The sequence below is a fragment of the Pelodiscus sinensis genome, chromosome 5, assembly GCF_049634645.1.
Source record: "Pelodiscus sinensis isolate JC-2024 chromosome 5, ASM4963464v1, whole genome shotgun sequence".
Taxonomy (NCBI): domain Eukaryota; kingdom Metazoa; phylum Chordata; order Testudines; family Trionychidae; genus Pelodiscus; species Pelodiscus sinensis.
Window position 1 is genome coordinate 83,671,065 of NC_134715.1, and position 14,030 is coordinate 83,685,094.

A 14,030-nucleotide genomic window follows, 5' to 3' on the forward strand; every position below is an offset into this window, starting at 1 on the left:
AGCTACAATTCATATGCTCTTATTTTGGCTTACAAGATGCAAAACATGTGGCAAACCATTATGGAGGCCTGGGGAAGAAAATAAGTAGCCAATTTTTTTCTTCTGTTTGTTGTCTATCTCTTAGAACAAGTGCTTTTCGTTCACATAAATGAAAGCTGTTGTTTTTATTGTCAAAGCATTTAAATCCTTCAGAAAGGGCAGCAGAAATGCACAATGGGTGTGGTATATAAGAAAAGCCACTTTAGTTTGTTTATATTGTATACTTTTCCTGGGAATGGCTTATTATGAGGGGAGAGAAAGGTTTTTAATGACTGTGACAAGATTAGTCATCACTGTGATGACCAAAAAAAAAAAAAGCCTTCCAGATCCAATAATGTAAAGTGATGGTTTACGTAATTTTCATTTATTTGTCTGTAGGAAAAACAAGGGCAGCTAAATGCTGAAAAAGCCTTTGTGATGGCGGGCTAATGCCAGAACTGATAGCATAAGATATTTTGAGGGAAGGATGGGTGTGGATTATAAAGAAAAACATTTTGCATGATATACTTCAAGACAATAAAAATACATTGATACCAGCAAACATTGAAGTTATCTAAGTTACAATAAGTAAAATCATGTTATCTGGCAACAGTTTTGTCATCAGACATATGATATGCCTCATTATACAGTGGCAGAGATATAAATATGCTTTAAACCAGGGGTGGGAAATCTAAGACCTGGGAGCCAAATGCAGCCCCCCAGCTTGCCTGGATCTGGCCCCCAAGGCCGACCCCATGCCACCCCATAGCAGGACTGGAGCACACAAAATCTACTAGACTGGGGCCCCCCTAATCTCTCATGTGCAAGGGGAATCTGGGGAGAGTCTGCTTTTCAGTTAGGGGCCACGTCAGTGAGGGTTTGTTGGTTTTTTTGTTTTGGGATTTTTGGTTTGTTTTTGTTTTTGCTTTTCTGTGAGTCATAAGCACCTGACCCAACTATAGTAGATTATAAACAACTCCAGCCTGCTGTGCTAGTTATTAGATAGCAGGATAATTTTTGTGGCTGTTTCCAGAGATGCTACATCATTCTATGTAGCCTTTCATTATTTTTAGGTTTCTGAGATCTCTAAAAACACCCATTTCCTTCACTTTACTTTCTACCACTGAGTTTCACAAAAGAGGACCACATCACTAGGGATGGAAATGTTGTATTTCCATCAAAGCTCCATACCTGCAGGCATCGACACCTGAACTCATGCTTGTCAGTGTCCTTCAGGGGCAAGACTCCAGCCTTTCTTCCAAGATAAATTTAAATTAACAGTTAGCCAGAGACTAACAGAGACAGATGGCTTGGGGGAAGGGACACTAGATTTTTCTCTGTGGAAGAAGCAATGTGGGACATAGTATAAGAGCCACAACATGAGGATCTATCGCAGTCAAAAGAAAAGTGTGGATGTAAGACAACTGGATACAGTGACAGAGGGAAAAAAGTGATAGGTTCAATAAAAAAGCAAGGTTATGCAAAATCTAGAAGAGGGAGGCTGGGTTGGTGAAGTGGTCCTTTATGTTTAATATTTTCTTGTTTCCTAATTTAGCTGTTGCTAGGTCATCTGGATATTTGTTTACCATTGGAGCTTGTTTTCATTCCATCTGCTAGAGATGTTTGTGTGAAATACTTTGAGTAAGCTTTTCAATTGACAGTTAAACCTGGTATGGCATTTACATCAACAGGCTCCAAAGAATTTCTGGCTTACTTCCAAATAAGACAACAGCAACAGACTCCCTTGTCTTCTATTAAATAGTTTTCTACCCATAAGTTCACACAGAAAAACATGTAATGACACAAGTAATTTATGCTTTCCCACTGCATGTGACATATCCTTGAAAATATGTAGGTTTTATCAGGTCACAAAAAGACCTTGCTATATATCTAGCAGAAGATTTACCTCACATCGCTCAGGTCCTTAACTCAATTAATTTTTGTTTTTCTTCATTTAAATCATTGCTGTGGGGTGGGCCTTGGGATGATGGGCTCAGTATGCAGGCTGCTGCCTCGGGGAGAGAAGACAACCCCAACCCTCACCGCAGCAGCTTTAGACCAGGTATGAAGTGCCTCTCCATGGCTGCTGCAGCCAGGAGAAAGGTGCATGTCCCCCAGCTAGGACAGATCCATGTTCACCTGTCCCCTGCGCTCCCCAGCCAGAGTGAGGAATGGAGCAAACTGTTCACTGTCCATGTGCTCACTGATGAAGGAGAACAGCCAGCAATCTTCCTATATTAATTGTCAGGGCGCTTTAGCGTCACCCCACCCCCGCCCTCCTAAACGGTGCTAGGGGGTAGGAGGCTCAGGGCTGAGGCAGTCCAGGTGGATGGGCATGCCCCCAGCCAGCCCCTTTCACCTGCCTGGTGATTCTGTGTCTTTTCTGTATGGTTTTATGAGAAGCAATCCCATTCCAGGCACATCCCATAGTCCTGGTGTAACCCACACACCTAGGCTACATCTAGACTACAAAGGTAAGTCGAAAAAGATACACATATTGCAAAGCGTAATTTGCATATCTTTTTCCACTTTTCTGTCAAAAGAGGCTTTTCCAAAATTCGGCACATCTACGCAGCACCAAATTTTGGAAAAACCTGCTCTTTCGATACATCCCTTTTTCCTCGTAGAATGAAGTTTACAGGGATGGCAAAAGAGCTGTAATCTAGACATACCCCTAGTATTGTTCACTATCCCATGTAGTAGCACTTAAACCACTTACTGCCAGAGATAAGAACTCGACAGCCTAAGCTGAGAAGCAGCTGGCTTTACAGCTCAAGCAATAGCGGCTCTTACCCGAAGCTCCAGAGATCCCAGGTTCAAATCCACCTGGTGGCAGTCACATTGTCACAACCAGACCCTTACTTTGCTCTAAGTAATGATAAGAGGAAGCTGTAGTTCCTCCGCCTGCTTAGAAGGAGCCTTTGAACAGACAGGCCGACAAACTCACTTGAATATTTATACAGGTTGTACCTCCCTTAACTGGGACTCCCTGGTCCGGCAACATCTGTGGTCCAGTATGGACTACAGATATTCGTGGACTGCAGAGCCCAGGAAGAGGGAGGTCTGGCAGTGGGGCAGGAGCGCTGTACGGGGCACCAGCAACTCAGCCAGGAGATCAGAGTGTGGGGGTCGGGGAGGACAGATGGCATGGCAGGGAGTTCTGGCCACAGCAGAGTTCCCTGCCCCCTGTGGCCGGGGAGCTCTAGTCTGGCAATAGCCGTGGACCTCTGGCCCTAGCCAGGGAGCTCCAGCCCCAGCGGCAGCCAGGGAGCTCTGGCCCTGGCCACAGAGTTCTGTACACGTTCTGGCTCCAGCGGCTGGGGAACTCTAGATCCAGCCCGTGGCAGCCAGGGAGCTGTGACCTGGGCCACAGAGCTCTGCCCCAGCTGTGAAGCCAGGTGGCTGCAGACCTCTGCCCCTGTTGCAAATCCAGGTGGTTGCGCAGCTCTGGCTGTGGAGCTCCAGCCCTGGCAGCAGCGGGCCAGGGAGAGCCCCGGGGGGGGGGGGGGGGGGGCAGGCTGAGGCAGCCTGGAGCCCTAGCCCGATGGTAGCATGGCCATGAGAGGAGGGACCGTCCCTGGTCTAGTAAATCCCCAGCAAGGTCCAACCTGTAGTAGATATATCTTTAACAAGGTCTGTGACTTAATAAAACCTCTAAATGCTAACAAATGGGCCTGGAGCAGCTCCCCACCTCTGTTCTCAGTGGGCCTGGATGCCTTCCCCCTACCCCCGCTTAAGCCCCTTTATATGGTTAACTGTTAAATAATATGTTTAACTGGTTAAGCAATTAAATGGGATTTTTACATCCCTAATATACACATGCAGTGCATGTGACTGACAAATATCTGAGGAATAACACAATTGCTAATTTATTTCTTAGGACTGTCACATTCCTAGAAATGAGTGAACATGTAACCCTTTAACCTCTTAAAATATGTTGATAAGAGTGGTTATGTTTTTATTCTTGATGGCAGATGTTTGTGAGCAGCCATAGTTTTTATCAGTACAGTGCTTACATGTTGGAGTGCCCTTAAAAGTAGTGAGCATTTCATTTTCCAGGCTCTGCTAGTGATCTGAGAGTTGACAGGTACAATAATACATTGGGATTGTTGTTAGCCAAATCGCTTTATTTAATCATTCATCACCATTGGTTCCCAGGTATGCAGCACAATATGTAACTACATTGAAAACATTCAGGATTCATTTCTGTAAAATACAATGCTAGTACAGGATAAGATCAATAGAGAGACTATAAGAAACATAAAACATCAAATAACTTTCTGCTGGTCTATTTGTCTGCAGTATTAAAATCAGTAGTGCAACTAGATAAGCAAACTCTCTTATCGGGACACACCTTTAATAACACAAGGTCTGAGTAACTAACAAGAGAAAGACGAAAACGTGAAAAATTCATTTTTTGTGATATATGCAATAAGAAAATTATATGAACGATTTTCTACCTTGGAGTAGCCAAAACTTATCAAAGATGTAAGCATGTGCACAATGATGGCACATCATGCAATTCAGTCCAACACAAACATCAGACAGCTAGAAATAACTACTGTAAACCTTTTGGCAGCCAAGTGAGTAGAATATCCTGGAAAAATACCACTATGGAGAAAAAAGAGGAGATCTCCCAAAATATTCTGACATAAATACTATTTGTTGAACTCTAAATGGCACCATGATTGGTGCTGTTGTGCACAGCAAAAAAAATGTTATTAAAAATAATAAAAACAATGTAGATATCTTTTTACTAAAATTTACCTGTCCTTGTGTTGGTGTGCTAAAAAGGGGCTGAAAAAAGGTTATGAGTCTTCCTCTCACCACATCTCCCTCAGTCTACCGCAGCCAAGAGGGTAGGATAACCTGCCTAGCATTTTTATGAATCTTAGGATTTAGGCTAGGGTATTGCATGTGCATCCTGATGTCTAGGAAATGTAATATGTTGCCTTGAAGGTGTGTCGAGGCCCTTCTGCACATATGACAATTGGCAACAAGAGCTCAAAGAGGGGAAAGCACTTCTCCTCCCTGATAGAACAGTAAGGTGCACTACAGATTGCTGTTACCATCGTCTCCCCAGGAGCCAACATGGACTATGCCAGCAGGATGACTCATGACCCACTGCCCTGCTCAGTTCTTCTCTACACTCTCCCATCACCTTGCATAAGGACAGGATATTGCTGTTGCCATCCAGCAACATTTCATACATATCCTGGGGAAATTCTGAAATTTTACTATGGCTCCAAATGCAACCTTTGCAGAATTCCCCTAGGACTAAATACACATCAGGAATCTTTGCAGTGTCATGCCAGCCATTTTCTTGTGGGGATATCTGTTGAAGGGGGAATTTAAAAGCATGTTTGTCTTGGTTTATTCATTGTTGCACAATCCACAAGTCACAATTTTTTAAGAGTGAACTTTAGTAGTCATGAAAGTGAAGAGTTGTCTACCTGCAGTTACTGTAAATACACAAAGTATGACATTGTATGTTCTTAGAATGCTAAAAGCTAATCCATCAAATACAAATAAAACAATAAGAGCATTTTCCAGTGCTAAGACCTAAATTTTGTATACTGAGGTGTTTAGATACTTCAAATTAAGCAATTAACATAGCTGAAGTGTGCATCTTAATTCGATTGGGTAGACCAGGGGCCAGAGTTTTGCCATTAACTTCAGTGGAATCAGGATTTTATTCTGGAAATGTTATGCTTTACTGTACCACACTCAAAACAGTACTCTTAGTTTTTCACTTTCATATATATTCACCAACATTGTCAGAAAAAAAACAAATAAGGAGCCTGCCCAACCTATCTTGACTATCCCTTCTATTTGAAAGTAATTGACTTTTCAATAATGGTCAGAACAAAATTCCTTATTAAATATTTTGTAGATATCAGATGCTACACATAAATGATTAAAATACATATTGCTGTCTCTTCTTAGAAAAGACTGTCTTCAGGTTTCTGCAAGGGCATATAAACTTGCAAAATTAAACTGTACCTGCGTCTACACTACCGCCATATTCTGTCGACAGTAAGTCGACAGAACACGGCGGTTTTGTTGATGGCGGTAAACCTCATTCTATGAGGAATAACGCCTTTTTTCGATAGTACTTGGTTGAAAAAAAGCGCTATTGTATGCAAACTGTGCTTTTTTGAAAGACTGCGTCTAGACTCTCTTTCGAAAATGTGGCTTGCTTTGTCAACAGTACTGGTTGTAGTATAGATCCTCTTTTTCGACAGAGGCTTTGTCGACAATATCTGTCAACAAAGCCTCTGTTGAAAAAGGAACGCAGTCTAGACGTATCCTATGTGTGGCCTTATTACTCTGGAGTGGTGAGCTTAATTCATGTGTTTTGTATAAAAGATGACATTGTGCAAACATATTTTTGATGACTATTTATATATTTAAAAAGAGATACACAACTTAATAGTTAGACAAATATGATATATAAATTGCAAGATGTTTCAGCAGTTCTGAAGAGGTACAGTTCCCATTGAAGTAACTGGTAGATTTGAGTGCCACTGCCTTAAAAAAGTGGGCTTATGTAGCCAAACAGATGTAACTGTAATAAATAAAGGTAAATAGGATGAGTGTATGTATATTTAAATTTGTTCATCTATATGACATACAGATGGTGTGATAAGTTTTTTCTTTGTTATTCAACTATGTAAAGCATTTTGTGGTAGTTTTTATTTGAAAGGCACTATACACTATATTTATCTTACCATAGATTCAAAGATTTTTTTTTAAGACTAGAAGGGACCATTATGATCTCTTGTGTAACACAGGCCATAGAGCTTCACAGTAATTTATGCATCAAGCCCAAAACTTCTGTTTGAACAACAGCATATCTTTTTACAAAGATATCAAGTCTTGGTATAAAAACTTCAAAGAATGAAGAGTCCACCACCATTTTAAGTGAGCTATTCTAACAGTTAATTACTTCTACCTTTAAAAATTTGTGTCACCTTTCTAGTCTGTATTTGTCTGGCTTCAGTGTCCAACCATTAGATTTTGTTATGCTTTTTTCTGCTAGATTAAAGTGTTGTACTGTCAAAAATTTCTTCCTGATAAAGGTACTTGTAGACCATGGATAAATAACCTTTTAGCCTTCTCTTGGGTTACCTATTTAAATCTTGACTATTTCTTGTAGCTCTTTATTGGATTCTTCCCAATTTTTCAGCATCCTTAAAATAAGTGAGGACACCAGTACTGGACAGAGCATTCAAACAATTTGTACCATTTATAAAGCTTATAAATTTGTACCATTTATAAAGCTAATGCCAACTTCCTGCTCCTCTTTGGTGCTTGCCCTTTTGGCTACAGCATGGCACTGGGAGATGATGTTCAGTTGGTTATTCACATTAAAACACCAGTGTCTTTTTCATTTTCACTGTATTCACAGATATTATCTACCATCTTGTAAGTGTGATCTACATTCTTTGCTTTTAGGTGCCTTTACTGTACTAAAATGCTTGTTGTTCAAATGATCATACTTTGCCAAGTAAGCCAATGCAGGCTAAATGTAGACTGCAGGCTTCTTTTGAAAGAAGTTTTTCCAGAAGAGATCTTCCAGAAAAACTTCTTTCATAAGAGAGCGTCCACACTGCAAAAGCTCATCGAAAAAGCACTCTGAGCTTCCCCTCCCCCTTCTTCCCTTTGCTTCCCCCTTCCAGCTCCCTCCTCACAGGTTTCCCCTTCCCTCTCCCACTCTCTCCTTTCCCCTCTCTCTCCTCCTTTCCCCAGTCTCACCAGAGTTTCATTCCCCACCCCACCCCCAGTTTTGTTAAATAAAGAGAGTTTGTGTTCATGAAAAAATGTGTATTTTATTTTACATCAGGAAGGGTGGTTAGGGAGGGGTAAGTGGAAGGTCATGAGGGAGGAATGAGGTATAAGCCCCCCCAGTGGGCAGACCAGAGAGGCTCTTAGTGCTCCTCAGGGTGGAAGCTCTTCCGCAGGGTCTCCTGGATACTGACAGCCCCCCGATGGACCTCCCGGATGGCAGCCTGCAGAAAGTGCATCCTGGCTCGCAGCAGCACATCCACGAGAAGCACCAGAGTGCCTAGGGGCAGCTCTTGCTCCATGTTGCAGAGTGCTGAGGTGTCCCGAGTGAAGGCAACCAGAGCACGCAAAGACAAAATGCTTTGCTGTCCCTCATCGAGGTAGGCAAGCAAGCAGGGAAAGCTGAGAACCGGCTGTCCGGGGGGTGGGGGGGTCCCATTAAGCACAGGCCTCAGATAGCCTCAGGCAGCAGCCACCCAAAATAACTCCTACCTGATGCCCTGCCAGACCTGGTTCCGGCTGGCCTTAAATGCGATTCAGCGTCCACTTAGTGTGGATGCTCTATTTCGAAATAGCAAAACGCCATTTTGTGAGTAGATGCATTATTTAGAAATAACTTATTTTGACGTAACTATTTTGAAATAAGATATTTTGAATAATGCTGTAGTGTGGACATAGCCTGTGAAATTAAGTCATATGCCTTGCAGAAGTCTAAATATATTATGTTCATACCTACCTTTATCAATTAAATTATAATCTTATTAAAATGTCAAGTTTTCTTACCAGACCTAATTTTCATGTTGATTGGTATTAATTATTCTACCCTCCTTTAAGTCTTCATAGATTGCATCAGCTTTTCCATGATTTTGCCTGGAATAAATGTAAAGTTATTTGATCAATAGTTACCTGGATCATCCTGTTTAAATTTCTTAAATATTGGCAAAAATATAATTTTTTTCTTCAGACCTCTGGTTTTTCCTAAAACTGGAATTTCTAAGATTTATTAAAAATCATCATTAACGGTTCAGAGAGTTCCTCAACTAATTATTTTATCAATCTTAGGTCCAAGTTATCTGGCCTGCTGATTTTAATAATGTTACATTTTAATGCTTGCTCTTTCACATCTTTCCTAGTTACAGATAGAATAGAAAGAATTTCCTTGTCACTGTAAGATAGCTATAAAAACATTTTTCTGCTTTTTCCAAATACGAAACAGAAAAACTTATTGAATATTTTTCTTTATCTATTTCATGACTGACATTATAGTATTAGAACAATAATGTTATTAAGATTTTCTTTGTTTATGGTATATTTAAAGATTTTCTTCTTACTGTTGTTAGCCCTACTAGCAATATATTTTTTGTTTGATACCCTTATCAGTTCTCTGCTTATCCTGACCACCAGTTTGTACTCAGTATTATCAGCTTTCTCATTTTCCATGTGTTATTTATATTTTTGTTGCTATTTTTACTTCCTCTCTGAACCAGCATGGCTTTTTAACAGAAGAAACTTTCTGAGGAGGAATGTGGTTTTTTGGGTCATCTAATATAGCATTCTTAAACTTGCAATTATCATTCTGACTTTTTGTGTTTAATTTTTTCTACCCATTTAATTTTGCTCATAACTATTTTCAGTTGCCCCTTTTTAAAACACCAACTCTACAGGGTCTGAGATATAGATGCATATCACATTATACCTATTAGAAACATATTCTCTTCATGTACAAGAAAATATATTGCTTTAAATTTTAACTCAGTGACTGTCTTGAGGTTGGAAGAACAAAATATATTTGGTGGGTGGCTGTGTGGGCATAGATGAGGTAATGTTTTTAAAAATATGCATTTATAAATAATACCCACACACTGAGTGCATTGTGAGGCCTGAGGTCAAGTACTTTCCATGACTTCATATGTAATCCTTGTACAAACTCACTTTTAAATTATATAATTGCTTGTAGAAAACAAGTGAGATGTCTATTGATTCATAAGAATAATCCATGAGGGTATTTTATACTGAATTCTGGCTTATCTTGGAATCAGCTTCCCAATCAGATTGTTCCTTTAATAAGGGCCATTTTATAATTAACTAAATATAGCCACATCTAAAATTATCAAATTTATAAAATATTTGCAGTGTTGACATTATCCTGATGAAACAGTAGTTGGATAACTTTGTATTAATAGACTATTTCATGGAAAACAAACAGCACAACAATACACGAGTATTACCGTTTCATCATGAAATAATGCATACCCAGTAAAGAAGAACAGGACGAGATAAAGTGAAGAAATACTCATAATTTCTTCAGGCTAAAAGCTGCCAACCACTTTTATCAGGTTAAAGTTTTCTCACTTGTGCAGAGGGTTTCTTGTTATCCCATGAGTTACCTGACAAATATGTTGTTAAACTAGTATGGAGAGGAGAATTTTAAATAAATGGGTTTTATAATTTATCACAACGTCAGTGCTCAGGCTCTATATGTGATCTCACATATGTGTATTAGTTGCCTGATTTAGGAGGTTGATATTATTAATTTAGATAGTATGTGTTATAAGCTTTCCAATTAATTTGATTGGAAAGATAATAAGGTTTTTGTTTTGGAATTGGGCTACCCAGAATATGCAAAGAACCCTGTGAGCTACACTAGGGGTGGGGAATTTCTGACCTATGGGCCACACACAGTTCATCAGAGTTAGCCGCCAGATGGCTTGTTTACCAGAGCATCTGCAAGCACGGAGCCCCGCAGCTCCCAATGGCCGCAGTTCTCTGTTCCAAGCCAGTGGGAGCTATGGGAAGTGATGGCCCAGTCTAGACCACTTCCCACACCTCTCACTAGCTAGGAATGGTGAACCCTGGGTGTTGGTGGCTCTGTGCCTATGGATGATCAGGTAAGCAAACCATCTGACAGCCCACCAGTGGCTAGCCTTGATGAACCGTGTATGGCCTGAGCACTGAAGGTTCCCCACCCTTGGCCTACACACTTGTCTATATATAGACACAGTTGTCTGCATGGTACATATACATCATATATTTTCTATATTGGAAAATGTTATTATAGTCATATTATAACAGTTATAATATGAAATATTTTAAAATGAAATATTTCACTGTGTTTTTTAAACAGGGGAAGGTTGGGTTTTTTGAGCCAAAATCCCCTAATTTTTATTAGAATACATTTGGTTGTTGGGTCTTTTCCTATTCTCTGTTTTCTTAGCTTGTCACTCTCCAAAGAAAAATGTGAAGAAGTGTTGGTATGATCTCAAGAGGTTGTAGTGTGAGACTTGTGCTGCTTATTTTCAGCTGTTGGGATATTTTGTTTCCAACACTTTTGCACTTCTAATTTGAAGGGTGATATAGCAATGCAAGTGAGAGTGTACATTTTCTGTCAACTTGGCTATTTTTAACGAGTATTTCAATATAAAATCACCACATTGCAGCTTGGATGAGATGAAGAGGCAGAGAGTTGTAACTATTGTTATAACACATTCTCACATCCATTGAATTTTAAACTTGTCCTTCATGCAGTTCCTCTGTCATTTCCTTAACCAGAATGCAGTAATGGCATTGTTTTGCTAACATTTATAAGAAAAGAGCGCACAGTACACTGAACATATTATGACAGTGACTGTAAAAAGCTTCTCATGTATACAAGTTAGAACAGCTAAAAGGTGTTATGGAAATCTACTCTATTTTCAGCATTCTGTTTTTTCCACAGTCCTCTTAGTGAGTTCCAGCATAGAAATAAACACAGTCTGTGTACCCTTGCTGCATTGTGAGGGCATTTCACACGTAAAATTTTTTATATTATTGAAGCTTTTCTAAAGGTGCTGAAAAGTGATGTAAGCACTGAACTGCTTTACTGCTTTGATTGTTTGGAAGACCCTCCCTCAACAAATAATATAATCTCATTCACTATAATTCTACTAACATCTGGACAGTTTCCTTACATCAGAGTGTGGATGATAAGTTCCTGATGTTATGACATTGATATTTTCATTAACTTCTGAGCAGCGCTATTTTTCTGTTTTGTTTGCAGACTCCAACTTCTTAATGCACAAGTGTTATTGGGGTTAAGGAATTAAATTAGTGTGTGGCACCAACATAGAGCAACTGAATATTCTTGTTGCCATGTGCATTTTCAATTCTGTTCTAGGATATGTGGCCTGTGGAAAGATCAGTATTAACCCCTACTAAGATGAGAAGAATTTCACTGAACTGCTATTTTCAATTAAAATTAATTACAGGATTTGCTAATTTTGCTCCAGATTTAACTTTGCACATTTTGTTATTCAGACAATATGAAGCGGAGGAAACATGATAGCATCAGTAGGGAGGATTATAAACATTTTCACTTCTAACTGTAGCAATCATGGAAAGAACACTTATTGCTCTGAAAGAATATTACCATTGCCCCACTTTCAGGAAGAAGCTCAGTTCTGTGGTTGGCTGCATATTAGGAATAAGCTGCAAAATTATTGTAAGTGTTAAGGAAGAAAACAGAGAAAGTTAAGATAAGCAGGATATGTAAAACTACAGATATATTCAGCTGACCGATTATCTTCTGTGAAGATTCGTGTATTTTATGTTTGTTAGTTTGATGATAGAACTGCTAAACGATAAGTGTTGGAACATTTCCCCCAAGTGAATTCTATACACACTTTTTGGAAGCAATTGCAAGTAGAATGAATGGCATCAGAACAACTTTGCTTTCATTATTGCTGGTTGGGAGACTTGTGAACCAAATTTTCTAAACTATCTCTAAGGCTGAACTTGAAAGTTTTTCACAAGCAAACCCTACATTTGCGTGTGCAAATCAGACTTTCTGTTTGTCTTATTTCTTAAGTAGCACAAGGGTGCTTGGCACCATATAAGACGCAGATATAAAAAAAAAAGTCCTTGCTTCAAGGAGTTCACAAGCCGCATGACAGTGTTTAATGGGAGAAGTAAGGTAAGGAGATATACAGTATTATCTTTTTCTCTCTCACACATATGTACATTATGTTTTTATATTAAATATATGCCACTCCTGTAAAAGGGGCACAGAATGGGAACTGTGTCCCCTGAAATCTCCTTGAAAAAGCCAAGACTTCCAACTCCCATGGGTGGGGAAAGAGATGGAGTCCGAAAGGTACTAACTCAGCATCTTTAAATAGGAAAAACTCCATAGCAGCCTCTTTCACCAGAGGATTAGAGCCTCAAGTAGTTCACTGATAGCAGCAGTTCCAGACTTTGTTGGGGCTTGTCTGGTTGGATCATTGCCTGTGGGTTAGGAGAGGTGAGAGAAAGGGGAATATCTGAGTAGGAACTTAGGGTGTGAAACTTAGGGTAGTGTCACACTCTAGTGTCACATTCACATCCCTGGTTCCTGCTGACATCAGAATGTTTACTCCAAGATGGACTTACCTTCTGGCACCTTCAAAGACTCATCCTGGCCACTGGACAGCAGAAGAGAGGGTGAAAGATCCCTCCTCAGACCCAAAGGGTTCCCTAATACCCACTTGAGGCATCCCAAGGAGGAGAGTGTGGGGCTTGTAGAGAGGGAGTTGGCAGGACAGCTTACTTGTGATACTAATTATGTTGTATCAGAAGAGGTAGTTTGGGGATAATGTATATAGAAGGGCTTCACAAGGCCCTGAGGTTTCTGGTCTTAGGCAAAGTATGTCACTGCCTATTGGTGTTCCTGTTAGCCTCTGATCTATCGGTATCCACAGAAACTCAACTTAAAAGCATAGCAGTGCCTTTTTGGAGTTGTGCCCTGCATTACTCAGGCAGCTTGATGCTCTATACTTGTAGTTTGGCAGCCACCCTAACATAACGCAGTGCCTGCCATTCTAGCTGATTTAGCACTGGGCTATGCTAGTGATCGAGAGGACGACTTCAGCATGTGCCCCGGCTTGTTGTTGCCTGTCTTGGCAGACAATCTCCAGGCATTTAACTGGCAGCAAGCCACAGCATGTCTGTGTGAGCAGTGCAATTGTCATTTCTTTTGGTCATTTGCACAGTATTTCCCACCTTGTATTTATTTTGATTGTAAAGCTATCAGGTGTTATTCCTAGCTGTCCAGAAAAGGAACAGCATCTTGTACTTCTTTTAGTCAGTCATAAACCTTGTATTTTTCAGGACCGTTGAAATACAGCTGAATCCATGAAATTCACACTGAGAGGCTTTCTATGTTAATAAAGATGCCTCTGCTATAATAATGATTAGAGCACTGTGTTCTGCTG

The 14,030-nt window shown here is 40.0% G+C and overlaps 1 protein-coding gene across 6 annotated transcripts in view; it reads left to right on the forward strand.

Annotated features, from left to right (window-relative positions):
* DLC1 (DLC1 Rho GTPase activating protein) overlaps positions 1 to 14,030 on the forward strand; it is a 381,113-nt gene that overhangs the window by 225,955 nt on the left and 141,128 nt on the right. The gene's annotated exons all lie outside the window — the stretch shown is intronic.